General features: G+C 37.4%; 1 protein-coding gene across 1 annotated transcript in view; it reads left to right on the top strand.

The window, feature by feature from the left end:
* The window catches only part of CDH13 (cadherin 13), a 477,887-nt gene that overhangs the window by 304,526 nt on the left and 145,511 nt on the right, over nucleotides 1-27,850 (top strand). The gene's annotated exons all lie outside the window — the stretch shown is intronic.

Genomic DNA, 27,850 nt, shown 5'->3' with positions numbered 1-27,850 from the left:
TTGGTTGCTACTAAGCTGGGATGCAGCCACTGCAAAACTAGAGATCTGGATCTCAAACAAGGGGTGGTTCATATCCAGATAGTCATCCATCATTTCAAGATGAGTGTTAGGGTTATGTTGAGTTTAGGTTAGATGCTTTGCCAGAGACATTCCCTCTTGACATTTTCTTGGGATCTCTAATCACTTTTACAGTGTTTATCAAATGTGTTAAGGACTTTGCTTCTACAGCCCTCCAACAGCAGAACCTTGTGGGGGAGTGTTTGGGGACTGATACGATATTCTTTAGGTCCCTCTCTGATTTAGCAGCACTGATATATGGAGTTCATTGGATAAAACCATTGTCTTGACACTGATGTTTCACTTCATGCTTTCCTAGGGGCTTTTTGAGTGTCACTTCAACAACAATTTTAAAACTGGATAAACTGTTTAAGGCTGAATGTTGTTGCTGCCTTTGGGGGAAAAAAAAGTAATTCTCTCTTATTGGATATATATTTTTTTATTTTTAACAATATAATTTTAGGTTGATATTTTGACAGCTGAGTTGCAGAAAGAATGAATAAATTACAGCCACTCACACCTGCCACTTACTAAATTTCTTTTTTAATGACATATAGCCAGTTGATATGCCAATAACATAAATGATTACATGCATGCAATGCATTCAAGAATAAATTCTCCATCACATTTAGCCAGCTGACAATCACATGGATTATATAGAGAGTAATAGGGAACTGTCATTTTGAGAATAATGCACTAATTGCTGGTGGCAAGAGGCTGTGGATTGAGGGGAAGTTTTGACTCTATGTTGACTAGTTGATAGCTGTTTTAAAAGGGACACAGGCAAGCCTGTTACAGCAGGGAGAAAGGCTGCAAAAAGGCAATGAGAACTGTTACTGATGTGAGCAACCTAAATTTTTGCATCTTAATTAGCAGCCTTGAAGTCTATGAGGATAGGTTTCACAACAAAGACTTGCAGCCTTTGGGAGGAAAACACAGATAGTACGTACCACAAGGAAAAAAGGCTTTTTCTCCATTTCTTACTATGCAAAGATAACTGAAGCATCCCTTGCCTGACTTGGTGTTCTTCTGCAACAGCCAAAAAGTCAAAAAGAATTACGAAAGTTTAATTCCCAACTGTAGCTTGTGTCTAACAAATTCAGCAATAACCCAAACAAGCCTGCAGTCTTAAACATTCCAAAAAAGCTTCAACAAAATGTTTATTCCCATTAAAAAACCCCAAAACCGTAAAACTTTACACTCAAATGTTAGTCAGTATGTGAGAGTATGTGAACTCTTAAGAACGAAGCATCAAGTCAACACTTTCCCATTCCTAGTTTTTTCTGTTCAAATTTCTAACCAGGATCTCCTAGCAGCAATGAGATTTTCTACACCTCTTAGAAGCGTTCAGTGCATTTCCATGAAGTTTTGGCAGTTAGGCAGTTTTAATAGGTGAATTTTTTTTTTATGCAGTTATAACTTGTTTGTCAAGGATTTTATTATAAGAAAATGATTTTTCTCATTACTTTATATTTTAAAAAGCTTTTCCAGCATCTCTATAGTTCCTTGGTAAATATGCAAGGCAGGAAGATACTCACCTCAATTCTAAATAATTGGGGTTTTATATTGTAATTCCATTTGTTTCTGCAAATATTTTAAAATTATGATTCACTGGGGATGAATTTCTACTAACCTGTTTTTTATTATCTCATTTTATACTACACCTTTTTTAATATAACACCTGCTGTGCTATTAGTCATTCCAATAATTCTTTCTCATTTTTCCCCATTGGCTTCTCAAGCTGCTTTAATACAAGATGATTTTCCTTTCTGTGCATACCTTTTTTGATAGTTGGGGATAATCTTGGGGTATTTGTGCCTAGGAGAGCATCTGAAGCAAAGCATTCACAGTGGAGGTTTAAATATCACAGGTCAACATGACTGACACTTTTCCAGTAGTGGACCCTAATTAAAGCTGAGAAGGGATATGGACTTTCTATCAGGGTTGTGTTCACTTAGCTTTTCTTTGATCAGGTGAGAGACAGAGAACAGGAGGCGAACAGGCACAAACTAAATGTTTTGATGATACATCTTGAAACTCTGGTTATGCGTTTTATTACACTTGATCGGTGCAGTAGCTGTTCATGATTTCTGATTAGAGCTAGGTCTCCTGTAGGAAACTGGGTAAAATCACTTATAAAAGAGTGGCTGATAGTCCTGAAACATTTGAATTTTACCTTTGATTTCAGAAAGTCTGGCAAGTATGGCCTCCAACTCCCACCACGTTTTCTATATGCCCTTACAGTCAAACTAAACTTGCCAAAAGAGCTGTTTTCTCTCATTTGGACACCTGATTTGGAGAAGGTAGTGTGCCATGAGCACTTTAATAGTGAGTTCATGATTAAATGCTCCTTTTTATGTAGTTATTAGTACTATTTCAAACACCCCGTACTGATTTCTAAGTCCTGAGCAACCTGACCTAGTGAAGATGTCCCTGCTTACTGCAGGGGGGTGGGACTACATGCCCTTTAAAGGTCCATTTGAACCTAACACATTCTATGTGTTATTCATTAAAAGTGCAGTGTCTAGCAGGATTATATAACTGAACATACATTTTGTGGTTTTCTCTTTGTTAAGAAAAAGTATTGAGTGAATTATATTCTTATTGAAGTGCAAATGAGAAAATGAATCTCAAATCCAACTATGTTGATTCACTTAAAATTCATCAATTACCTTTATCTCTCAAGTCTTCAGCTGACCAGTAAATTTTTTTGAAATCTTTGGGCTTTCTTTAGCTTGATAATCAATTACAATACCCTAAATGTGTACTTGTTCATTGCTGTTACTTCTGCTTTAGCTAAAGAAGTGGAGATAAGAGATACTCTGAGACTGTGATCTTTAAAACACATGTGCTTTTATTTTATTTTGGTCTTGGGTTCTTTTGGTAGCATAAGTGTTTAGACTTATCTCATACATAAGCTGTTTATGCTTTCAGTGTGTTTATTACAGAGATCTTAAGTGTCCTATAGCTGTATTTCTGAATCGGGTCTTGATTTCTGACAGCTAACATGCTATGTTAGGTCATCTCTGTCTACCTCTGTATCTTCATAGTATAAAGAGGTTTTATTTTTTTTAGACAATAAATAATATATTTATACAATTCTGAAATTATATTGTAAAATTTTTAAGGAAAGATTTGGAGAATTCTGTGGTTATTGAAGTATACTACCTTAGAAAAAGCCCACCATCCCTATTGTCCTCATGTGTTGCCCATATTTTACAAATGGGGAACCATAACAATCATGAGGTCACATTGTATGTTTAGCAGAGTTACAAAGATCCCCTTGTTCCCAGTGCAATGCTATGTTTAGCTCAAGTCTAGCCTTTTAACTTTTGTTCTGTCTCTATTTGTCAGATAAGAGCTGCTCTGATCATATGCTCTATGAAGAGAACTTCATAGAAGTGTGCCTTTCATGGAGAAAAAAATATTGTACAAATATATTTAAATATTGTGTTATCTGTTTTTAAGACTGAAACCCTTATTTTCTTTAGCTTTTTCCCTTAGGCAGTCAACACATTAGTGTGATAAATACTGTATAGTTTTTAATGTTAGTCCTTGTTGATTCATGGTAGATATGATCGGGTTGTAAAGGGATATCCCTGGTGATAAAAAACAAAAATGTATTAAAAAGCACCCTAAACAAACAAATACATAAGCAGCTCCTTTCCAGTGCTCCACTAAAGCTATTGTAAATTAAGAAAGTGCTTATAAATTTTGCCAAGTCTACACTGTATACAAAGAAGGTAGCTTTTGTGAATCCTCATGAGAAATATAAAGAGATATCTTACATGGATGTACCCAGGAAGTTCATCCCTCATTCTGTATGTGATTTATGCAATAGATCAAAAGCTGAATTTGGATAGTTCAGAAGATTGATAACTTATTTGGCATTTCACTTTTGTGATGAAATGCCTTTTGGTTTTACTGTGTGTTTTAGCAAACACATTTCATTCATTAGGATTCTGTTCCCAGTGTACTAAGTGCAGAAGTGCCCTGCTCTGACTTTATTATTGATGCTGTTGTAAGCTGTTGATTATATCAACTGAATATTTGGCTCTTATTTTCTACTGATTAAAAGTTATACAGAAAATATAGACTGTTCCAAGAGAGTGTAAGCTTCCAAAAAGAAAAAAAAAATCACTCTACATTTTGAGGTCTGTTTTTCACCTTTCTAATGGAATACTTTAAGGAAAAAGAGGGGCTATCTATGTGCACCAGGTGTCAAACAACTAACAAAGAGGAATGTTTCTTATGCAGAATTATAGATAGAGGGCTTCTGATTATCACTTCTTAAATCTTTACACTTAGTACTCTGGAGCTTTACTCTTACAGTCTTTCTTCATTGTAATTTTAATTCTTTTGAAAGAGCTGGTTTAGTCCAAGGATTTGAGAATATGTGATTACATTTTCGTGCTGATGCTGGTGATCACTGTTCTCCAAGGTCCCTGTTTTTGGAATTTGGAGGAATTTAGAAGATACCATAGTAACATTTTTAGTCACAGACAGTCCTCTTGATGGAATGCTTTTTTTTCCTATGCTTATTACAGTCTGTTTTCAAAGAACTACTGTTGATTGACAATCTGTATTCTTTTTGACAGAATTATTTCAAGCACGGTTTATTATATGGCCTTGGAATTACAACACTTTTTAGAATTACCTTGGCTTTCTGTGTGCTGTCAACTTTGTATAGTTTATCCCATAAGACAGTGAGGGCAAAATATTAGCTTTTTACATCAACTTGAAGAGTGCCCTCTGTTTGTGCTAGCAAGTCCTAGAGAGGACAAGGTACCTGACACTTAAACTGAGACAAAACTTCTATTTACCTAAATAAAAAAAAAATTTAAATAAATTAAAAAACCCTTCTATTTATCTATCTTCCACTGAGCCACCTTTGAGGGACTGCTGGTCTACCTGCATCCAGGACAAACATCAGAGGTGAAAATACCTCCCTCACCAGGAACTTGTTAATATTAGTCACAAATTCATGACACAGGGGATGCAATACTCTGCTTCCTGTGCACCCAGATAGATCTCATTCATCTCAGTAGAAATATTTCCATAGGTTTTGGTTAAGGTTGGATCAAGATTAGAGGTAAAGGGAGAGCTGAAGTCTTTTCAGTACTGTGACTGGGTGTCTTTGCTTAAATGTTGGTGTTTATATTAGCAGTGTATCATGTACAGGATTATTCCTGGAAGAAGTAGGCACATTTTCTGATCTATTTTAGTGTATTTCACCATAATAAGCTGCTGAGAGCAGTTGAAATCGTACCAATGGAAACGTGTTTGGTCCTGAGAGATAAACCAGTGTCTGGCACTTCAATGAGGAGATAATAAGCTCCATGATTATTAAAAATGTGCTTTTTACTAGTTTAGAAGAAAGCAAAGAGTGAGATTGTCTACTCATGAGAATATCTCTTGTTTGCAAGGGGATGTGAGCAGTGCCTCTTAAAAGTAATACCTTCCTATTTCTCTTTATTTACTCTGTCTGCTTTTTCTTCCTCACTTTATTGATTTGTTTTTGCCCAAATTGATCCCTGAGGTTATAGATCAGCCCTCTAGAAAGTCTCCTTGATAAATGTGGAAATTGGGAATACACTTTACAGTGGGTATTTGGTGAATTTGTCTACTTGCAATGTGTGCAAAGGTTGTAGGGGTAAAATTTGAATGTGATTTTCAAAATACCTCATTACACCATGGGAGTGAACTGGTTTAGAGAAGGAAGCACAAGATCTGTTCACCTGGGCAAATTGGATAGCAAGGCAGAGCAGTGGTCTTTATACCTGGATATTAATGTTTCAATCTACATGTACTGCATATTGGTTATAGAATAGTGCATTAATTAGAGAAACCTATAATGTTTTCTCAATACTAGAAAATTCTTAAAACCCTTCTTTATTTTTTCTATTTTTCCTTTTCCAAAGACAGAATTAAATTGGACATTTAAATAAAAAGATTTAGCAAGAAAGATAATTAAAAATTTAAAAATCTTTAGTGCTTCCCAATGCAATTAGCACATTAATATGTAATTTCTCAGCTGTTTTCCCTTGAATTATCACTATTTTATGACTGGTTTAGATGAAACCATTGCACCTGCCCAAGATCCATTCTTATTACCGAGCTGACTGGACCATTAGCTTTACACTGACTCAGATATCATTTTGTCTTCAATCAACCTTTTTGTAAATGTCTTGGTTTGTTCACAAGTTGGGATTTCTGTGATTCATCAGCTTATCTCACTAATGGATACTTATTGCATTTAACCTCGTGGTGCCACAGAGGGTGCTTAGGTTGTGAGTGGTTTGTGACCCAGACTTTCATATTGCTGTTCCATCCTTGCTGGAGAAGAGGATTTTGCCAGTGAGCCATGCTTAGGGTGGTTTTTTTTTTTTGCCACAGGCAATTTCTTCCTTCAAAATAGTACATAAATAAAATATTTGTTCACGCTTGTCTCAGAGCGAAGCATACAGAGGAAAATGTTTACTCACTTATGCAGAAAGTGATATCTGTTGCAAAGAGTAAATCCTCATTTTCATATTTAATGAAGCCATAATCAATGGTAATGGATGAAGATTGCATTAAAGAAATCTTAATGTTCCTCTCAAGGGAAAGTAATTTTACTGGAAACAAGCTAGTTAATCAGGCTCAGAAAAACTATATATGTTTTATTATACAGGCAGGTTTTCCAAGGACAAAGTAGGAAATGTAAAGGAAACATTAGTCAATTTTCATCTTCAGAGATTTATCACATATGGCATTATGTAGATTTTCTCTCTGAAACACGCAGCACTAGTCTTGTTTAAGTTTACAAACAATAAAAGGCTGACATTAATAAAATATTTATTTCTGCCCTATGCTGTGTGATTTTCATGCAGATGCAGTTAAATTTCCCCATCAAATGGGTCTTGAAGAGCTAAACAGGAGGAGTACAAAGAGCAGTAGTCAGTCAAATATTTCCCTCAGCTTGTGTTACATAATGACATCAAAATTTAACTTCAGAGGTTTTATCTACAGAACCTTCATAGAGGTCTATGCAGTGTGATGTTCTCTTGCATACCAAAATCTTCAGTGCTTAGGGGAAATGCAGATCAACAATTTGGCCTGATGGCTGTTTGGCAGGGCTCCCTTCATCCCACTGACTGAAGGACTCGTGCTGAGGGACAACTGCCTTGATCACGGGCTGGGTAGGAAGAGTCTTGCAGTTAAGCACTCTCTTGTTTGGATTTGGGCTGCCAATCCCATCTTCCCTGTTGCCCAAGCATGCAATTATTTAAAGTCAATCAGAAACATCCAGAAATTATTTTACCACTGAGATTCCGTTGTAGGACTTGAGTGACCATAGTTGATACATTGTGCCTGGCTTACAGCAGAAGGACAGGACCTGTTTGGCTAAAGACTTCAGTATAAACCTGGTTTGTACAGTGGAAGTTTCTGGCTGTGATCATAGATACTTCTTGAACTCAGCCAAGGTCGGTGCTGTGACCGCTTCCCAGGTGAGCCTGTTCCAGTGTCTGACCCCCCTTTTAATACAGAACCTCTTCCTGACATCCAGCCTAAACCTCCCCTGCCACAGCTTCATGCTGTTCCCTGGTCACCAAAGAGAGGAGATCAGCACCTGTCCCTTCGCTCCCCCTCGTCAGGAAGCCACAGACTGTGATGAGGTCTCCCCTCAGCCTCCTCTTCTCCAGGGACTTCAGCCTCTCCTCATAAGATTTCCCCTCCAGACCCTTCACCATCCTTGTTACTCTTCTCAAGGCAGTATTTTTATGTCTCTCTTGTACTGTGGTGCCCAAAACTACACACAGAACTTGACGTGAGGCTGCCCCAGTGCAGTGTAGAGGGGATGTCTAAGGGGGTGAGTAGCATATGTTTGTTAGGGAAAATAAGGGGTTTTTTCATTTGTCCAACAGAATTGGGAACAGAAGATCACCTTTGGGGCACCAAGCCCTTTTGAAATGTACCTATGAAGTAGGAGACATGCAGAAAGGCTTTTCTGTGTTCTTCAAGTTATCCATCTATAAACAAGAGTAAAAAAAAAATGATTTGTTTACTTGGAAATTCTGTAGGAATTTCAGTTCCTACACATGCTGTAAAGAACTTACCTGGTCTTGGTTTAAGAGTTGTTCAGTGAATTTAACAGCTAAGGACTCCACTCTGGAGTAGCTGTCACTGTCACATTACAAGGGATGTTTTAATGGTATAAACAGGCAACACAGAGGTGGTGGAATACCACAAATGCAATGAATGGGACACCTGGCTGCATGGAGGTTGCTTTTGATAAGCTTTGCTTGTTCCTTTGGCTGGGGAAATGCTAAGACATATCTTCATCTCCTCCCTCATTCCTGGAAGACCTTTAGTATCAGTTTGATATAGCTGAGAGTCAAGCCCATTTCTTCTGCGTTTGGAAGAAAAGCTGAATCAGCCTTTTCAGTTGATATGTTCAGAATGAGCCTCGTTTCTTGTACACATTTTGTGGAGCAGTTTGTATTATGTTTACATTAGGAGAATAGATTGTTTTACAGTTTTGTAATTAAAATGCAGCTGAAAATCATTGATCTGAGAAAGAACAGTACAGAGAAAAAGAAACATGGTTTCAAGCAGAACCTGAGAATAAAACAACCTATGGTATGCTGTGGGACTGCTGCATTTCTAGTGAGTCTCAGATGATTTATAAATGCACTACCTGTTGGCCACTGCTGGGTGCTGTAGAGGAAAATCTGAACTTAATGTCAGTAAAAACAATATCCAGTCCTGTTTAGTATACTAATCGATGACCTTGATGAGGGAATAACTCCCACCCTCAGCAAGTACACCGATGATCCAAAGCTGGGAGGAGTGGCTGACACGCAGGACACTGCGCTGCCATCCAGAGAGACCTGGACAGGCTGGAAAGCTGGACAGGGAGAAACCAGGTGAGATTCAACAAAAGCACCTGGGAAGAAATAACTTCTTGAATCAGCACAGGCTGGGGGATGACCTGTTGGAGAGGAGCTCTGTGAGAAGGACCTGGGGGTCCTGGTGGATGACAAGTTGGCCATGAGCCAGCAGTGTGCCCTGGGGGCTGAGAGAGCCAATGGGATCCTGGGGTGCATTAAGAGGAGTGTGGCCAGTAGGTTGAAGGAGGTGATCCTCCCCCTCTACTCTGCCCTGGTCAAGTCCCACGTGGAGTGTTGTGTCCAGTTCTGGGCTCCCTGGTGTAAAAAAGACAGGGATCCCCTGGAGAGAGTCCAGAGGAGGCTACAGAGATGATTAAGGGCCCTATGGGGAAAGGCTGAGTGAGCTGGGACTGTTCAGCCTACAGAAAAGGAGACTAAGGGGGGATCTTATTAATGTTTATAAGTATCTTAAGTGTGAGACGCAGGGGGAAATGGCCAGCCCCTTTTCAGTGGTCTGTGGAGACAGGACAAGGGGCAATGGTTGCAAGTTGGAGCACAGGAAGTTCTGCACCAACATGCAGAAGAACTTTTCCCCAGTGAGGGTGCCAGAGCACTGGAATAGGCTGCCCAGAGAGGTGGTGGAGTCTCCATCTCTGGAGATGTTCAAGACCTGTCTGGATGTCTATCTGTGCAATATGAGCTAGGAGCTAGGGAGCTGCTTTGGCAGGGGGGTTGGACCTGATGATCTCTCAAGGTCACTTCCAACCCCTATGATTCTGTGATTCTGTGAGTATATTAGTAATGCTTTTAAAAGGAAATGTTTGTGTTCCCACATAGGTAGCTTGGAGACAACAAGAAAGGAACAGCAATATGACATAGATTTGAACTTGATGATCTACTCAGTTTTCTGACACTCTCCTTTCTGTGATTCTTAAGAAGTCTTTTTCAAGCTTGTGTAGTTGTGAAACAAATGGAACAAATTGGAAATGTGGAAACAAAATAAATAATGATCTGCTCATCATGTTAATATTACTGCTGTCAGCAGTAGTAACATTTATTTAACAGTTCTTCTGCGTTAATACAAATGTATGTATAATAAAATACAGTCCATCTTTCAAAGAACTCGATCATATGTCAGCACCTCACCATTCAGAGAAAGACTTATGCATAGCAGCAGAAATGTCACTATCCTGGAAATATTTATGTGGATGGTACTTGGGATCCAGCTTGCTTGCTAATGTGGATTTAAATTCAGGACCTTAAAATTCTACGGTTACTTAATATTTGAAGAAGGTTGAAACCTGCCAAAGCAATACCCCTTCAGTATACCCAAGGGCAAGAAAGATGATGACAGGGTTATTTTATGTTGGTCTTGTACTGATAATATTTCAAGAGGTCTGTATTTCCTTCTAAAACCTCTGGCCTACCCTCTCTGCATAGGTTGTACGTAGCAAAATAAACATTCTTCATTTTCTGTAACTCTCCAGCAGTACAATGAGAGACCACTAGCCAGTTCAGTTAAATTGCAGTGATTCATAGAGCAGTGTGACTCTGCACGCCCCTTGAATTGATCACCATCAACAGCTTTTCATTCACTCCTTTTCTAAGTGATGAAACAGCCTCTGAAAATATGCAAGGAGAAGTAATTTTGGCTTTCACAATTAACAGTAATAGGTTTCCTAGATGGTCTTTTTGAGTTTCCCTGCTTGTTTTTCTATTTAGCTTTGTCTGTCTTGAGCATATTTCTGTAGTACCCTCACACAGGAGGGCCTGGGCATAACTATGAGGGTTCTTGCTGCTAGCTTCACAGTATCTGTACTTGCTTTACCCACAGTCTTTAAGGGCACTGCTGCAGCTGTTGGAATACTGAATCTGAATGACATTGCTGTGTCAGCATCCTTTGCTGTGATATTTCCATCACAAGGGTACTTGATGGATTCAGAGGTCACTTACTTCCACCAGAAATTTAGGCCTCTTCAAGCAGCTGTTTTCTTCATGATTCCCTTTTTTGTCAACGAGTAAATAAGATCTAAAATGGATGAGGGAAGGATAATGGGCAAATCTTAAGTTGTCTTGTAGCAGCAGGTGTGCTGCTGTGCCCCCTTATCAATTGCCCAGGCCTGAACAGCACAACCCTGTGCAAGAGTCTGCCACTGGTACCAGATGGGTAACAGGGTTTGTTAGCAGTGCATAGTTAGTGAAGTAGTTGCTAGGGTTGTGCTTCACATACATTGCTGCTCAGGATGAAATTAATTGGCCACTTTTGTCTTGTCTTTGATTTCTGTTCAAAGTCCTTTTTGTCTGTTCCACTGAGGACAGGAAGGGTAGAGATTGCAAACAAGCTGCTTGCAGAGCTTCAGCCAAGCTAAACAAGCATCTTAAGGTGGTTAGTTGCAAGCACAAGTGTCCCCCTCTCATGAAAACTCTCACTCGCTCTATTACAAAAGCATAAATCTGTTACTGATTATATGGATTCTGTTTAAATGAAAGAATTAAATAGTTCTGTCTTACAGCAGGATGCCAGGGATAATTGTACTGCAAGTCCTCATTTTGTGGTTTAAAAAAGTGGTTTGTTACTGAGTGTAGAACTTTTTATATTGCTGTAGGGAGTTCACTGATCAGGAAAACATTCCAAAATATCATAAAGGGAAATTAGACTTGTAGGAGATTATGCAAATGAAGTTGTTTTCTTACAGAGGGAAAGGGATCTTTAAATCTTCTTTTGTATAGGATTTGTATGTTTGCTTACATGAAACAAATTGGGGAAATCAGAACTTTTTAATCTCTCTTTAAATTCTAGTGCTGGTTAGTGGTCTGTAATTACATGTCTGTTACTATATTTAGGAATTGAAATGTTAAATGGAAATTTTACGTGTACTTTCTAAGGTGCCTCTGAAGATAAAAGTCAAGGTCTTACATTTTGTAATTATTTATGGCCATCTGCCTTACACATTTGTATATTTTCCAAATATTTGAATTGAAGAAATCTTGTAAAGAATCTATATAACCAGTTTTGTACAGTACAGTTGCAAAAATACAGCCTTTTTAATAACAAATGTATATATTGTAACATCACATTTCAGTTTCCAGGGAAGAATCAGCACTGGGGTAGGTGCATTTTTCTGCAGTGTTGTATGTGCTTATGGGATCAGTTAGTTGCTGGGCACCTTAGACATGCCCTGGAAGCAGAGTACATGGGAAGGACACTGGCTACAGCAGCCAAGAGATGATGCTAAGGTGCTTATTTCGTGAGGGGTTCCTGTGGCAGTGTTTGAGTCAAGCCGAATCAGTGTGGGTAATTCAGCAGATGAAAATGTCAATGTAAAGAACCCAACTCTGAAACTCATTTGCAATGATAGAAACTGAAAGTAACTTCATTAAAATATATTTATTTATTAGTTTTTCCTGTATCTATAGTATATATGTTAGGCCAAGTATATATGTGTGTGTATATAATATATAACATTAGCTACATTACATATTTAAATAGTACTATTCAAAATGAGATGGTGTCAAAGAAAAACACACAGGCAGTTATAATTGTACACATATTAAATTATATCTCTTTGCTTCAGAGCAATACATTTAAATAGATTCTAGTTTTAAGAATGTATGTACTGTCAGCTCTTAAAGCATTCATTTGCTTTTATGAGCCTGTAATGGTCCTGTGCTATTCTTCATAGTGTCGTTCCAATACCAAGAAGTCAAAACTTGTCAGAAATTAACACATACCCAGGATCACAGTGTCGCCACATGCAATAACTAGGACAGAAGATAAAATGGAATTACTTTATAAAGTTTGCCTGCAAAATTGAAAGTCATCATTTATACTCTGCTTCTGTATAAAAGCCTTATAAATGGTTAACCAGTTTTGAATAAATCTTTCATAAATGTGTAATTGAGGGTCAGTGGGTTGATTTTAATTAAGGCTTATAAACATCTGTAGCATGCTTAATTTATAATCTAATTTGTAGATATGTACATAGATCTCACTGCTGTAGGAACATACCCACAACTAGAGAATGAAAAATTTTCTTAACTATTTTTGGCTAATTGCTTTCCAACTGCTGTACACTGGTGTCACTTGGTAGCATTTCCATTCAAATCCTGATGAAGTGAAGCTTTTGTGATGTCCTACATGGAACAGCTCAGAGGCATTTTTGTCTAGTACCCAGCTTGGCATATTGATGAACAAAGCATCAGTTTCAAAAGAAAAATTTTTCGAAGCCAACTGTAAGTGTATAGATTCCATAACTGATATGCCATAAGAGCATTTATCAATTTATTTTGTACATGTAAATGTGATAAAACCCCTCTGAAATTCATTTAACTAGGTTGTTTTGCAACTGGGATGCAGCTGAATGATGTTATGAACTACTGCTGAGAGCGGTAAATTGGAATAAAAATGTCAGTGGTGCTTTTCTGCAGCCTCTGCTGCCAGCTAATTTTGCAAAAGAAAGAACTGATTTATGGTCAAAAGTCTCAGCAGAGAATGGCATTGCTTTTCACTTTTAGTGAAGAACCCAGGTGGCTTCCAGCAAAACTCTTTTATTTTCTGCCCCAGCATCATGGGCAGATTCCCAGCCAAGGGTGGGTGGGGATGGAGAAAAGAATTTTGGCTTTTTCAGGCATCAGGGTGAACCTAGTCCAGTCAGGTACAGGTGCTAACAACTGCTTTGTGTTACCTTTGTGTGCATAATGTCAGTGTAAATGGTAGAAATGCTCTAGTGCTATCTCTTGCCATTAAAAGAACCTTTTTATAATTGTAGTTTCTGGTGAACAACAGCAGCTGCCTTCATGAAGTGAAGGTCTGAAGGATACTTAAGGAAGGCAGCCTATGGTGGAGTTTGCATAGGACCCATTTCTGGGAGCCTTTGCTTCATTGAAGGAAGCTCATAAACTGCCATTTTAGTCTCTGCTGTTGTGTTTGATTCCAGCAGATAAAATGCTGGTTAGTAGACTGCAATATTTCATGGTACATGAAACTGAGAGAATGGCAAAATATGAATGCAGTAATGTGATGCACAACTTGTTTATTTCTAAATGCAAAAACTCTATGGAACATTAGAGGAGATTTTTCATTCTGGGATGTTTTCTAAGCACAAGATCTGAATGCATCTTGAAGTTTTGAGTGAAAAACATTGTCCTGAACAACTGTCACTTAAAAAATATTCTGGGAATTCAATATACAGAACTGAGTGTTTTTCTCTACAAAGATATGATATGTATTATTAAATATATGCTCTTTGGGGTAAGTATTTATGTAAATTTTAATACACTTGGAGTTTTATTAACTGAGGGAATTTTGAAGACTACAGAAAATACATACAGAAGAAATAATGTATCTTTAGAGCTTCATTTGAGGAAGTTGCACTCAGGACTGTGACAAAAAGCTGGGGTATTAACACCTGCCTTTCTGTGCATTTCACAGCATAACCATGTTGTCATCAGTTGTGTAGTTTTAAAAGTCAATGATTGCATAAGCACACACGACACTTTATTTTTGTTAAAGCTTTGTTGGTATTCTGTGTCATTACAGTTTAAGTGGGAAACATAAAATATGCCGCCTTTTATTTGCTTGAACAAATTATCTGTTTGGTTTAATTCTTAGTTGCACTGTGTCAACAGATATATTCAGTGCAAAGAAGATCATTATCAGATCTGGTTGTTATAGGCATAGAAACTGCAATATGCTTAACAGAATGCTGCTGGGATTAGTATCAATGGGCTCTTTCACAAGTGGCATGGAAGTGAATGAAATTACAAACTGTTCTCTCTTTAAAGTAGTACATTTGAATAAAAAGCTAAGGGAATTCCCTGAACAAAAGAGTTTGCAGCTATCTAATGCGTGTTTCTAGTAATGTAATAAAAGTACATAATAACTTCATTTGACATTGGCAGGTTTCCTTGGCATATCTATCTCTTCTTAAACTTTCAAGATCTGTCATGGATGTATGATTTAAGCTACAATTTTTCAAATTTGACATGTAATCCATAGATACAAATCATTGTGGATTGTGGCTCACTTATAACTGCCATGGCATTTAGCTGTAGATAAATAGACATAATTATAATTGGAAGATATAAAAATTGATAAGTCTGGGGGTTTGTTTTGTTTCCTTCAGCAAGTGTTTAAGTTTGGGGAGGCTTAGAAGTTACTGTTCTTGTTGAATGTCAAGGAATTTACATTATAACTGTTGTAGGGATTCTGTGGTCCTCCTCTGAGTTTACATAAATATCATCTGTAATAGTACACCTCATAATTGAATGAGATCATCAGTATGTGGCATTGTCAGGGAAAAATATTAACAGTCATGTAGGAGACAAACACTATGACTCAGTACTGACCTTGAGTTCGCTGACTAGTGGGGAGATTTACAGTTTGCATCCATAGAAAGTAGGATTTTATATAAGTTAGTAAAAACCAAATGAATAAATCACAGGAGCACAAGGAGTATACAGCAAAATATTTCTTAGTTGATTTTTCTAACTAAAGTTTTTCATGGAAGAAACAAACTCTTAAAACCTGGATCCTGAAGCTCGGTATCTTTTGACATTTTCATTCTTCCATATACCTCACACCAGGGCTCCACTCAAAATTAAAAAACAGCTGAGGTGGGGGCAAACTTTTTGCATGTATTTGACAAATTGTATTTACAGATTGCCCTTAAACTTGGTACCAAATTGCTACTGGTATTTCTAACACTAGGAATTGTGAGAGCAAAAGTTAACAGGGAAACGAAGGCATGGACACTTCTGTCTGCTCCCAAGACCCATTTGCTTTTCCATTTACTTCTGATAGAGAAAGAAGATGGGTGGAATGGACATTGTCCTGTCATAGCTTAAATCAGTGTATTTTTACACAGGCCAGAGCCATCATCTTCTCCCCAGGAGACTATTTCATTGTAGTCCTGAATTTGAACAGTAAAAAGGAAATGAAGAGCTCAGTTGTTAATATTTATATGCCTAACACATGCCATTGAATACAATACCCACTTTTGTCTTCAGCTCAAGAAGACATGATGGAGAGAAATTAAGGAAAAACTGCTCATAGAATTAGGAGGCTTTAGTAGTTGAAATCAGTTCACTGCAAGCCATGTCACCCACTTGAATTTTAAGTGTGTTTAAGCTGAAGGCTGTGCAAAAGTACTTTGGTGGAATGGTAGGAATGTGTTGCCATTTAAAATCAGTTCTAGTTCTTCCCCTTGACACAATATAGGACTGACTGGTGCTTGGCTTCTCTGGGCTGAAGAAAGAATATGAGTATATGTATAAATATACTTGAAAAGGACTGTGACTTAATGACACTTTATTTGCACATAGCTCTGCAAATCTTTATGAACTCTAAATATCCAATTGCTGACAGTGATACATCATGAGCGTTCTGTGCTTAATTATTAATTTTGCATTAAGGAGTTCCACAGTCAATATTTAGATGTTTTATGACATACAAAGCCTTTTCCGTGCCCATATTTTCCCTGCAGGGACATAATGTAGCCCTTTACATAATAAATCAATTGCACACAAAGTTAAAATAACTTGATTTGCTGCTTAAGGTCCTTTCCTAACATGATGCATCATTTTTAAGGGAATAAGAACAGTGATATCATGGCCTGCTGTTAATCCTTGCAGACCTCCACTTTCCAAGGGTCAAGTGTCAGCGCAGACCGTAAAGCTGTCCAGCCCAGAGCTCTAAGGCACTTCCTACTGGCATGTTTTCCCTTCAGCTGTAAGTAGCCGTGAAGTGGGAAAAGGATAGTCTTTTGGAGACTACTAGAACACAAGTATGGGAGAATAATTTTATTCCAAGCCTCTTTTCCCACACCTGTAGTGACAAGCAGGATTAATAAAGCAGCAGCATCACCTATTTTAAGTGCCTGGGAGTTTGATAGGTTTTCTGAGTTAGATTTCCCCCCAAATTAATCAGTTCTAAAGATGCTCCATCTCACTTTTCTTAGGTATTTAGCTTGGAATAGGGTGAATTGCATCCAAAATAGCCAGTCCTTTTTCCAGGAAGCGTTAAGAAATTTAAATTACCAGATATCTGAGCCTAAAATCTTGTACCTGAGTGAAATTAATCACAGTAACCAGAAACTTGCTGAACCCAGTGGCTTAATGACTTAATTCAGGAAAGAATATCAAGACCCCTAATGAAAACATATACTACACACTCTAAACTGTATTTTTGTTACATGTATGAATAGAGCTTTTGAAACCTATGATTTACAAGATAGTCTTAAAGGCCTGCTTTAAAATCATATTGCATACTCTTTCAGCATCTGAATCATTTATTGAATTCAGCTATCATTGGCTTTAAAATATAATTTAACCAAAATGAGGATTTTGAGTAGGGCTGCAAAGATTTCTATATGCAGATATTTCAATCTCAAAATGGGAAAATAGCTGAAAAACATTCCATCTTCTATTATTCTAGAATGTTATTAGGGAATGAGTTGTTGCTGTGGATTTGATTTAAACGCTGTACAATGCAAAGTGTAGGTTTCCAGAATGGCTGATTGTGTTTATCCTTCCTCACTATGGACTTCCTTACTGTGGGATGCTATTGAGCTTGCTTCAGAAGAATGCATGGGGGAAGAATGAATCCTTAAGGTAAAGGATATCTTTCCAAGACATGCCTTATGGTCCTCTGTAAGAATTTGTTCAATACTAAGTTGGAGACCACACAATCAAATATACTGCTTCTGTTTGAAGTTTTAACGGGAATTACAGCCTCTTTGCTATGATTTATCTAGAAAAGTGCAATGGGCTTAATGCAATTCTCTGGATGAAGAACAGGGAGTAGCTCCCAAATTCATTTATTTGGTCTAGCAGTGAACAAGTTCATTATGAAGTACTGTCTAGGCAGGATGAATTTTAATAACTTCAATACAGCAGATGCTAATTTATCCACTAGTTCATCTGTAGGAGGGAGGAAAGAAAAATAAAACTCACCTAAAGAGATCCTGTATTAAGACAACAACACTTATCCCTCAGATACAAACTTTCAGATGTTGACTAGATCAAATGGCTAGGACTTGACTGTGAAATCAATATGAAGATGAAATGATACATTAAAATAAGTGTGTGCTCTAGTTCCTCCAGATGAAGCTAGAAACAATGTAACAAGATTTATTTCCTCATTATGAGGTCTGATTCTTCTTTCATTTGCACTACTTTTATAATATTGAAGCACCCTTGGCTTATATGGATTAATTTTGGATTGATGTAGGTGATGAGAATCAGAGGGACAGAAACATGGATAACAAGGATGGGTGTTTCAATTATATGCTCACTTTGTAACGTGACACTAATGCACAACCAGTTCACGTTAGTTAAAGTGGCAAAGAATAAAGATGAGACCTTCTAAATTGCAGTTAATGGTGTTGGTATATTGATGGTATCCTATATCCCTATGAAAAAGTTGCTGCTTCTATAAGTTGCTGGTAGCAAGGGAAAGGGTCTAGCATAGAAAAGGCACAGATCATCTTTTGTTTTTCTCTTTCATTTAACATATACTGAAATTAGGAAGGTAAAAAGAAATACAGGCAAAGTAATGCTCTGTATACCTAGTAGAGACCTTCAAGGTCATTCCTGTATTCCACAGCCTCATCTAATATCTTTGCTTTAGTAGTGCTGGGCTGATTTAGATCAACAGAAATTCTGGCCCAGTATCTCAAAGAGCATTTCCAATCAGGGAAGATTGACCTTGCACTAAGAGATCTTATTAAAATGTAATATTATTACCTTTTAATCAGGAAGGATGCCAGTGTACCTTACTTGGACATAGAAGAATAGTCTAGAGTGGTTTCTGTAAAGTAATGACGTATTTTTGATTACAGTCCACTGAGACAGGGGATTGTAATTGCTGCCTCTCTTATAAAAAGCCAGTCAATTCCTTTACAAAAGTAGGTAATTTAAAGAATGAGATCTTCTATCAATGAAGTGTGGCCCTGATCAAAAGATTATTGAAATCTGTGAAAATATTACCTTCTTTGATAAACTCTCCATTTTGTTGTTGCTCTTGAACATGTCCTAATGCAGAGTATGCACACAGGGTGTTTAGCTTGGGTTTCTTATTACCCATTCCACAGGCTGTATTTTTATCGTGTTCTAAAAAAATCAACACTGTCATTACTTTTGTTTTGTTTTGAAATAATTCCTTGTCAGAATCAAAGGAAAAATATTTTTCTCATTTCATGTTCTTTTTCAAAGTGTTATTAGATTTTAATGTAATGATTTAAAACCCATATTTGGCACTAATCTCTTTCATTTCAGTGAATTTTATTTAACTAGTTTCATGCCTGCCTTACAGACAGAAAATATGACTGACAGACATCTCTGTTGGAGCTGCTATTGGCATGGGATTTGGCTATTAAAAAAGGCAGTCTGAAGTGTTATCTCAATCCTTTCTCAGCTAAGACATACCTTCACAGTCCAGGGTCTGCTGCTTCCTCCTTACCAGTGCACCAAGTTTCCTTTCCAAAGATCACAGGTGCTGCAAAAGGGTTGTGTGCTAGAATATGGCCAGGAGATTTACCTGGCTCCAAGAGCTGGGAAGTGCTGCTAGGTCTCCAAATTCCAAGGTCTTCATGGTTTGGTGGATAGCTAAATGTGAGGTTCCCCGTGATTAACTATGTTTTGTTTAGTAAGGGCTAAGAGAAGAGTCTATGCTCGTTCCTGTTCTTGTAAATATTCGGAGTACTAACTTCTCTTGACGGCGCTGGATGGAGACAAGGTGAAAGTGGCTTTGAAGTGAAAGATAGCCAGTTCTCTCACAGAACTTCAGAAAGCAAATAATTGCCAATCCTTTTTTACCAACGTAAGTGAAGTCTCTGAAACAGCTATGTTCTTTTCTTCATTTATCTTGATTAAGAATGCCTCCCTACTTAAAGGCTAGGAGAAACTGGATATTAACTTCTTTTTTGGGAGAAAGTTAAATGATTAATCTAATTTTGTCTGGTTTATTTTCTGTCATGAGGTTTAGGGGAAGCTTTCTACCACATTCAAAAGGTAATTTCTCAAGGGTATTTCTGGATGTGAAATTTGCATCAGGCTTTATATATTTGTATTGCTTCAAAAATTGCTGTCTCTTAGCAATTTGCATTGGTCTGGCCAGAACTATACCACCCAGATAAACACGTAAGAGTTAGAAGAATGGGAAACTATTAAAGAAAAGGTAGAGAAAAGCTGAAAGAAAACATTTGGCATATAAAACAGAGATAAGTGCAGAATATGTATTTTTAGTAAGCTCTCTGCTTAGCTGTTCTTGACTATGAAGTTTGCATCTGCATTTAAACAGGTTGTATACGTCTGAAATCAAATTTGAATGATTGCAGGCAACTCCAATTTTACATGGGAACAGGGAAAACAGCATGGTGAATCATGTGAGCTGTAAGCATCACTGACAAAATGTTTCAGCTGTCAAACAGCTCAGATCAAAGGACTGAGTGATCAAGTCACTGGATGAGAGGTGTGGAGTCTCAGACTTTTTACCTCTGGTAGTTTTATAAAAGTTGAGCACAGAGCTTAGCATCCCCCATCTCCACTGGAACAGTGGCAGTCTAGAGCATAGCTGGCTTTTTGAGGCATTGACCTATCTCCTCTTAGGAACTGAGCTAGCTTTCTGCAGCTGTTTGCCAAATGCACTTGTCATGGTGATGAGTTACATGGAGACTGTGATAATTTTTCTGTGTTTTTTTAAGAATGGTGTTCCATTGGTTTTTTGAGGGGGTGGGTGTGTGAATGTAATGATGCTCTAATGTCTCATCTAGTCTTTATTGCCTGTGATTTTTCTGATTGACTTCTGGTGTCAGCTAAACTCGAGAGATGTGGGTCCTCTGTGTTTTTGTGTGCCTAGGGCTGGATCTTACTCTCTGTATGTTGAATAGCTATTCTTTCACACATAAATCATTGTTCTGTCATATTTGCCTGCTGTGAGATGTTCAGTGCATATCATCATTTACATTAAACCATTTACTTCAAGCGAATGTGTTACATTGCTTTATGAATTATGTTATCTGACATATAAGATTATGTTATGAATTGGCAGTTAGAACAGTAGGACTTTTATAGTTTATGGTCACAATCCAAGAAGTAATTCATGCCTTTTCTTAATAGACTTCACTGGTCAAAAAGGAAAGCAGTCATGAGTATACGACATTTTTACTACAGACAGATCCAGAACTCAGGCCAAGTCTTAGTTAAGTAAAAATCTTTGGTGGTTTGCTTATATCTGCAATCAGTTCATATCTGGAAGAGGACGTAATATTTTCATCTGTGGCTTTATTGCTCCAAGTCCTTTTACTAAATTTGCAATTCTCAGTCCATCTGAAGAAAACGTGAACAAGTGAGAGATGACTTCCCCATGTCTGAGCAAGGAGGGGTTGTTTCCTGAAGGGATGACAACAGTGTTGAGCAGAATTGGGGAACTGTTTATGGGAAGATGGAGTTGTAGTAGGCATAATTTGGTGACGTGCTTCTAACAGCATCAGAGCAGTCACTATTTCTTTCAGATTTCCCTTGCTTCTGTGCTCTGGAGGCTTAGATTCACATTTAAAAAGGGATAAACTTGGTGCAGGAACACGTCACAGCACTTTCTTTCTCAGCAACCCTGTGTTTTAAAACATTAAACTCTCTTTTATTTTCTAAATGTGAAAAGTTAATATTTTTTTAAAAGTTGATGAGTTTGACATGTACTCTGAAATTGAGAACATTTCCACCAAACAGCCCTGTTCCTCTTACATAAAAGCCTTTACTAGCTATGTCACTGCATATCAAGGTTTCTGTTGTTACTGTTATACCTGTATATGTTCAGATGAGGAGGAAGCTTAATAAATAGAGCAAAACCAGCCTATTGCTTTCCCTTGATGGACTGACTGTTTGAGAATAGTTTTTGTATTTGAGCCTTAATATAGATAGGTGATGAAAAGAAACAGGCACATAAAAATAAGAAGTCATCTGAATAAGTTTTAGGATGTTTCTACCCATCTGCCTGGTAGTCATTCTCTCAACAGTTTTGAACTCATCACTCAGCTTCCACTGATTTTCTCATAAGGAAAAAGTTGTCTGAAGGAGTACTGTAAATTCGTGTAAACCCTATGGGAATAAGAGGGGGAAAATTTCCTGTTAATGGTCTAGCCAAGGGAATGGCTGACTTTAGCCCCTCTAAGACATCATCTTATCCAGGAGATGAGCCTTTGGACAATACTAGCAAGGAAATGGAACTTCATTGATTTTACTCCTTATGGAACTGCCTACTTCACGCTATCCATAGTCTATCAGACAAATGTAGAGACTACGTGCTATTTTTTACTGTCTTTTCTTCTTTTTTTTGTGAGGGAAAACTGCACCATGTTTAAAATGAAAATTATCCCAATCAGGGACCATGAGTTTCATATTTTGTACAACACAGCGCTGTGATGGGAATCTTAATAGTATGAAAGGATCAATAATGTTCTTTTTATTTGTTTTGTAATTTCTTGTATCTGCATATAGTAGACCATAATTTTTAGTATACATATGCTACCAGAAAATCTCATATCATCATATGTACTGGTAATATGTGCATGATTTGGGAATCCTTTGCAAGGCTAACAATTTTCAGTGCTTTTGCCCAACACTTTAAAGAAACAAACATTTATAGCACTAGAGACAAAGCACAATGTACCAAAATAGTACCCGTGTCACATAACTTCAACTAATGCAAAATCATTACTGACATTTCATATATCAATGTCTCACCTGGAGCAGCCGCTCTTGACGCGGTTCTCAGTCACGTGGCACTCTGACCTGCAGTATAGCTAGGGACTGTGTTCTATATAACTTGTTCTCAAAAAATCCCAGCAGTGTATAATTTATTCTACCAAAGCAGCTCTGCTACTCATGAGGAAAAAAGGTTAAATACTAGTATTGTGAAAGGTTGACCCACCCATACATCTTTACTGTCTTGTTCTTAATGTTCAACTAGGAATGTCCCATTATTTCTTACTCAATTTGTATGCTTTATGTCTGCATTAACTATCCATAGGTAATAGCAGTTCTTAACAGTTCTTAATCTCTACTTAAAATGACTGAAAATTATTTTCAAATCCACAGAAGGTTTTTTTGTATTCATTCCAGAACTGATAGTTCACCAGTACATCTATCCCCTCCTCCTGGGTGCAATATGCCTGGTATACCCATCAGTGATGCCTCCTAAACTGTAGTTGTAGAAGCATACACATATCCCTAATTTGCCAGACATCTGGATGTGAAGAAGTCCTGCAGGGTAGAAAATTATTGCCCCATAGAAATATAAGATGTGCTGGAAGACTGAACTCATTGATTCTTACTAAATGTCTTCTCCATTGAGCCTTCAAGTTTTTAATAACACGCATAAGTTAATAACTGTAATTGCAATTCAAATACACTTGATTGGAGCCATAATAGACCTTTCTTCTTATATTTGTTTTGCTTCCCTGGGGCTTGTTGTCTTTAAAGTACAAAATGACAGTCAAACACATAATTAGGTCTGATAAGTATAGTAGTCAGAAGGCTATCCTTCCACTTCCTGGTCCGTTTTCTGAAAGTTCATGTCTTATTTTCCTGTAGCAGTAAATTTAGCCTATTCTAGAGATTTAAGTAACCCTCTAAAGATATCTAGAAACACAGGTGAAAATAAAACTTGGCAATGCAGTCACATCAATTAGGAAAGTAGACTCTTCCCGTTCTGTAGTGTCAAAAACATTGAATGTATTGAACATAGAGTGGAGACATGCAAAGAGAATGAAAAAAGCATGAGGGAACTCCAGTGTGAAATTTTTGAGTGCTGAAGCTCTCAAGGTTAAAACCGCTCAGTCCTTAAACTGGTTAATATTTTAATGTTAGTATTCAAATTTGGAGTCTCCTTTAAAGGCTGTAGGCTTAAGACACAGGCTCCTGTTTAATCAAGCTATAAGTAGACCTCACTTCCACTATATTCCAGTATTTCTGTAAACCTGTCAGCTGAATATAATAACCAAAAAAAAGGCATAAGGGTTAGTAGTAATGTCATCCATTGGCTGATTGATTCTTTATGTTCTCTCAGCATCTTGACAGAAAAAAAAAGCAGAAAACACCACCTCACCCACTACCAGCCAAGATAAAAAATAAGAAGTAACAAAAAAGAGGGGAATAGAAAGGTCATTAAGAGGTAAATAACAAAATGCCAAAGAGCTTTTTCACAAGAAACCATCTGCTCCAATCCCCACAAAATTGTGCAAGCATTGTGTTTTACTTCTTAATGCCTAAGGGGAGTGTTTTGCCAGTATTTCCAAGCCAACTTACAGGCCAAATGAGCAATCAACAGATTGATAGCTGCAGCCTCTGGAGCAATGACTTGGCACGTGGGATATATGTCTGATCAATGAGGAACTTTGGGAGGTGCAAGGAGAGGTTTTGAGTGATTATGGTAATAGTCAAACTGCCCAGAAAGTGTGACAAATAAACCATGAATATTGAAATACACCAAGGCATAACTGTACCTTTACTGAGAGACTGCCTCAATGACTATCTGCACATCGTCAGCAGAACTATAAAGTTGCTGATTTTGCAGACGTTTCTTCCTCAGCTTGATAAGTTAATATATATTGTTTAACATGATAATGTAGCAAGCTGTTGTTTTGTGGTTTGAAAGCCAGCTGCATTTGATTGATGCCAGGAATGGAAGTATTTATAAAATGACACTGAATTTAGAAGTAGTCAGTTTATGGGTCTGGGGAAATGAATCTTTTATGAAGAATAAAACTTTATGATGAAGGAGTAATACTGAGGAAGCGTGCATCTTGAATGAAACTCTTTTGGACCGGATGTGTGCTGTAGAGCCTTTTAAAATAAAAATTCATTTCACGCTATTTTTAGGAAAGAAATCTCTATAAACATCATCTTTTGTGGTGGTCCAATCCCAAATGTATAGACACATGTGTTGTCTCTGTGAACACATCAACTAAGATAGGAATGTTCTTCCCTGGAAATTTGGATTCTGGTTAACCAGCAGCTATCTTTAGTTTAAACCAGCTATGTTGGTTTAAAGCCATTGTGATTTTTAAGGCATCAACATTAGCCCATTCTAGCTTTTTTTGTATAGGTGGGGTTTTTGGTTTGGTTTCTGCTACTGGCATACAATATCGTGTCAGTACCACTGTGTTTTGCAACGAACAAACAGCATTGCACTCTGGTTACTTGGAAACCTGCTTGTGAGCATAGGAACATAAAGGATATGCTTCTGAGGACAAGCCATTCTCAGCATGGACAAGCCTAACGGCAACTTTCAACTCAGTGCTAGGGCTTCCTTTTTGTTCTCAGCCACAATTCAGCAGCTCCTCTGGTTGTGTGTGAGAGCACATGGGGTGATGTTCTCTGTCTTGATGTTCATGAACACAGGACAGGTACAACCTTACATGGTCTGCACTGATGCATAATGAAATCTAAAGGCGAACCTCAAATTTTATGTGCATTTTTACTGTTGTATGAACTTGTGAGAATAGAATGACTTTTACTTAACTGTAAATGCCACTTTGGAAGCTAGAAACCAGTATCTCAAAAATTTCGACAAAAGCAACGTAGAAACAAATGGATTTAATTCTCTACAGCTTTCCTCCTGGGGCTAGCATCTCTGTGCAAAATGAATGTAAAATTCAGTCCTTCAGAGCTGCTGGAATCTTTTACATATGCATCTGAGGGATGATTGCACAGAACACGATAATGTCCAGTCAGTTGAAAGGTTAAAGAACTGCAGCTGGCAAATCAAAATCAGATTCAGCCGTTGTGTTAAGCCTGTTTTATGCCAGAGTAACTTGATATTTGGAGATATACATCAGCTCTACATGTGCCTTCCTCAGCCTTATATTCAGAAATATTTCAGTAGAGCTCTCTAGTACAGCTGTATAAATAGGATTTGTACTCAAGTATATATTTTAATCAGTTTCTAAATCTCTGCTAAGCATTAACTTATCTAATAGATTAACAATGGCAGCAACTGTGTATTCATTTAAAATATATAGTCTAATATACTTGAGTATAGTATCTTATTAAACTGCAATTTTCATGAAAGAATTGTGTACCAAAACCCACTTTTGAGATCCTGTGAAGATTTGCCTTAATTCTTATTTATTTCCTTGAAGTCTGTGACTTAGATCTTTGTGAAACCCATTATCTAATATCAATATTCCTTGAAAAGTGATAAAACCCTAAAAATCGGCGCAGTGTGTTGTACTTGTGCAAAGAGGGTGAATCTTCATTCTTCAAAACACAAAGCTGTTCTTTTTTCTTTTTTCTTCTGAAGAAGTCTCAAACAAAGTAGGTGAAAATATCAGGGCTAGGATCATCTTGTAATATTGGAAAACATGGCATGGTATCCAGTGTAAGCTTCTTTTTGAGCTGTCTGACCTTTAATCACTGGTGAATAAAACCAACATGCTGTCAGATCTCTGTTATTTTTCTCAAGGGGGTAACTCTGCCTGAAGTAGCAATGAAGCAAAGCCTTTGAGAGCTTATATTCAAGGTCACTACAACAAGAGGCAGAGCGTAGTGTTCTGGGAAGTACAGCAAAAGAAAAAAAGAGGAAACGTATCTCAACAGGCCAGTTGTGTTTGTTTAACAGTGAACCAGGAGCTTGTTGTGTCGGCCTATAAATGAAGTTGAGTTTGGTTTTACTTTTATCACAATATTTCACTTTGATTTGATTTTATCTCTTCTTCAAGACCTTCACAAAGAATATAAACTCACTCTTTATAGTTGTACATGAATGATACATGTTCCTCTTCTGCAGGCACTTCCAATGTAATGTCTCAGGCCTTGTATGTGCCAGAAGGTTTTAGTCACTTGTAGATCTTTTGCCACAAAAGGCTGTGTGGATACTGAGAACAGACCATATTGTCTTACAGACCTGTTAAGAAATTATAATTGGTATTTGAAGTGGTTTTTATCATATTTTAATACTGACCTGCTGAAAGCTTGTGGGAGAAAAGAAAGGGTTAACGACATGTAAGAATTAATCTCTAACAAAGAATTATAACTAACTGTGACGTTGTGGTACACTTAGATAATAGGGTTTCAGAGCTAAGGTACTTAAATGTAAATTATGTGGTAGATGGAATTAATTATATTTCTTTTAGTTGAGATTTTTAGGCAAAAGAATAGGTATATTCCCAGATTCCTTATTTGTATGAAGTTTGCTAATACTTGTTGCATTAATTTGTTGTTTATCTTTCATTCAACATTGAAACTAGTTTATTGATTTGATAATGCCTTTTTGTTACTTAGATGCATTTTATTCTTTCTTCAGGTCAATATTATCAGCAATACTTTGGTTTTGGTGTGATAATATATTACTTTTAGGTTTGCTTGTTGGTTTTCGTTTGTTTTAAAATGATGCTTGCAATTACATATACATAAATTAACCTATTAAGAAATTGTGATGGTCTAGGGGTGAATATCTCAAGGTTCAGTCCAGGTCAGTCCAGGTCTCTAGTTACTTCCTTTCCTTTGTTCTCAACATGATGTACAAAGCAAATAGAAGAATGCAACACCACAATGTTGTGGGCTATGTCAGCCTCTGGTGTGCCTGTCTAAAGAGGTGAAAAGACCTGATCCTGCAATGCAGGTGTATGTGTTCCACTAGTGAAGTAGAGAACTGACACCATTTCAGTCCTTTCTGTATTAACTGTGATGTAGAAGTAGAGTGAGTTTTTTCCCTCTGTACATCATTTAGGTATCTGTGCAGTTAAGAGCATTTACCTCATTTCATTTACTGCACTCTATAGCAGAACTGTATACTAGGATTTTCATGTTAAAAATCCCTTCATCACTCAATGTTTCATCTTCATCATAAATAACCTGTAGACTTTCTACCTCAAGTGTGGGGAACTTAAGTTGGAGTCATCTGTCTGTTGCAAACCAGAAAC

This window comes from Gallinula chloropus (assembly GCF_964237585.1).
Source record: "Gallinula chloropus genome assembly, chromosome: 13".
Lineage (NCBI taxonomy): Eukaryota > Metazoa > Chordata > Aves > Gruiformes > Rallidae > Gallinula > Gallinula chloropus.
Note: the sequence above shows the minus strand (reverse complement) of the source record. Positions and strands in the feature narration are given on the sequence as shown.